At 36.2% G+C, this 2,428-nt stretch overlaps 1 pseudogene; it reads left to right on the plus strand.

Annotated features, from left to right (window-relative positions):
- LOC137653215 (uncharacterized) overlaps window positions 1-1,400 on the plus strand; it is a 1,961-nt pseudogene extending 561 nt beyond the window's left edge.
- Window positions 1,401-2,428: the final 1,028 nt, after the last annotated feature.

Below are 2,428 nucleotides of genomic sequence, written 5' to 3' on the forward strand. Positions count from 1 at the left end.
TGTTTGGTGGTCGACACTAAATTTCATTGTAACTAGAATTTTTTATGTACTTTTGCTCATAGAATTTGAAAATCACAATCGGTTGTCAGAGAAATGGTTAGATTTTTAGTTAAAATAATCCAAAAATGAGTTTTTCAATATTTTATAGGTACTGACAAAACACGAACTTTGTAGAAATTATATTTTTGCAATGTATGTTGTCATTTGTCATTTTTCATGATTTTTCAATGTAATTTTGTGGATGGCAGGAGCACGGTTGTTCAGTATAACAAAACAAAAATATAAAATTAATTTTAAAATCAAGTATAATGTTAAAGTTATTGTTGATATTAACACAGTCTGAATACTTTTATAACAGATTATGATGAGACGCCTGATAATTTCTATGATGATGATGATAGTGTAAAAGATCCATATTTTGAAGTTACTGATGAAATCTGCAGTGTATCGTCTTCGTCCACAATTTCTCGTGAAAATAACAGTAAGCATGAGATTAGACTTAAGGGCAATCAAGAAGCAGAACATCCAAGAGACGAAGGGTGCAGTCAAAAAGCTGAAAATCAAAGAGATGAACAACCTTGCCAAACTCCAATGAAAAGGTACTCTAGAAGAGCACGAAGAGAGAGAAAAGAGTGTCGACAGACCGGTAAATCGTATACGACTGCGTCAGGTAAATTAGTTTCCGCTAGAAAACAAAGTCCACTAAAGCAATGTAGATTGAAATGCTCCGAACGTTTCAATGATGGAGATCTGCAAATATTATTCATTGAATATTGGGCTTTGGGCTCAGTAGATTCAAGAAGAAACTACCTCGCAACTCTTATTACACCAAAGAACCCATTACGTACCCGCCTAAGAGATGGAGGCGGCGAAAACATTAGAGTGCGAGATGTAACCTACGAGTATGCCTTAGAAATTCAAATGAAAAGACATCCTATTTGTCAAAAATGCTTTTTGAGGGTGTTTGGAGAAATCAAAAAATTCTTGGAAGTATTACAGAAATAGAAAAAGGAAACTGCCTCTGGAGTGAGCCGAGGGGATAGGAGAGGAACAACTCCAAATCCACGTCGTATTAAAGAAGAGGAACTTTCTAAAATTGATGATCATATCAAATCATTTCCAGCATACGAGTCATTATTCTAGGGCACACTCCTCCAAAAAGTATTTGTCATCAACACTTACATTAGCAAAAATGTATTCGTTGTTTAAAGAACGCTACCCAGAGTCCTCAGTAACACGCTTTACATATGAGAAAAGATTTAATCGTCATAACTTGAGTTTCAAACAGCCTAAAATAGACACATGTCATACCTGCGATGTGTTAAAGATGCAATTAGATATCACCAATACCCCTGAAGAGAAATAACGTCTACAAGCCGAAAAAGAAAGTCATCTGTTAAGAGCTGAAAATGCCTATAGTCGTAAAAAGAGATGATACAAAGTTAGCTTGCAAAAAATCCCTCATTTGCAACATACACATTTGACTTACAACAGTGTCTCCCCACTCCATACTTACAGTCTTCCGTAGCTTTTTATAAGCGCTTGTTGTGGACATACAATCTCACTGTTCACAATAATGTCAATAAAAAAGTGGACTGTTTTATGTGGCACGAAACCATTGCTGCTAGAGGTGCCAATCAAATAGCATCTTGTCTAATGAATATCTTGCAAAATTTGCCCAGTGATGTCCAGCACGTAATTTTTTATTCTGACGCTTGCGCCGGACAGAATAGAAATTCCCATATGGCTGCTATGTTTATGCATGCATTGTCCAAATTTCCTAATATACTGACAATAGATCACAAATTTCTCATTTCCGGTCATTCTCACATGGAGTGTGACTCCGACCACTCTGTCATTGAAAGACTCAAGAAAAAGAGAGCCACTGCAATCCACCATCCACGTGACTGGTACCAGGTGGTAAGATTGGCAGGAAGAAGATTTCAGGTTCATGCAATGACTCAGGAGGACTTTTATGATTACGCACAGTTATTTAAAGGCCCTCTGGTAAAAAGATCAAAGAACAGCAATAATGACAAATTTATCTGGTCACAGTGCCAGTGGTTCAGGTATCAGCGCCCCATTGGAATTTTGTTGTATAAACGATCTCTTTCAAACGAGGAGGCGTTTGAACAAGTAGATATGAAAATAAGAGGACAGGATAATCCAAATTTGATAGATGTCAAAAAGGAATATCATTCATCACTGCCTATCAGTAAAGAAAAAAAGAAGGACTTGATTGATCTATTGCCTTTGGTTGATCCTATGTTTCACGATTTTTATAAGGCACTACCAGATATGAGTAATGTTCAGGATTGTGATCCTGACTTAGAGGAATTTGTTGAATAAAGCAATTTATAGCTTTTTACACCTATGCAATGCTAACTAAAGTTGTATTTCTTTAACTAGATGAATCTCTGAGGAAAAT

The sequence above is a fragment of the Palaemon carinicauda genome, chromosome 14, assembly GCF_036898095.1.
Source record: "Palaemon carinicauda isolate YSFRI2023 chromosome 14, ASM3689809v2, whole genome shotgun sequence".
In the NCBI taxonomy this organism is placed as follows: Eukaryota; Metazoa; Arthropoda; class Malacostraca; order Decapoda; family Palaemonidae; genus Palaemon; species Palaemon carinicauda.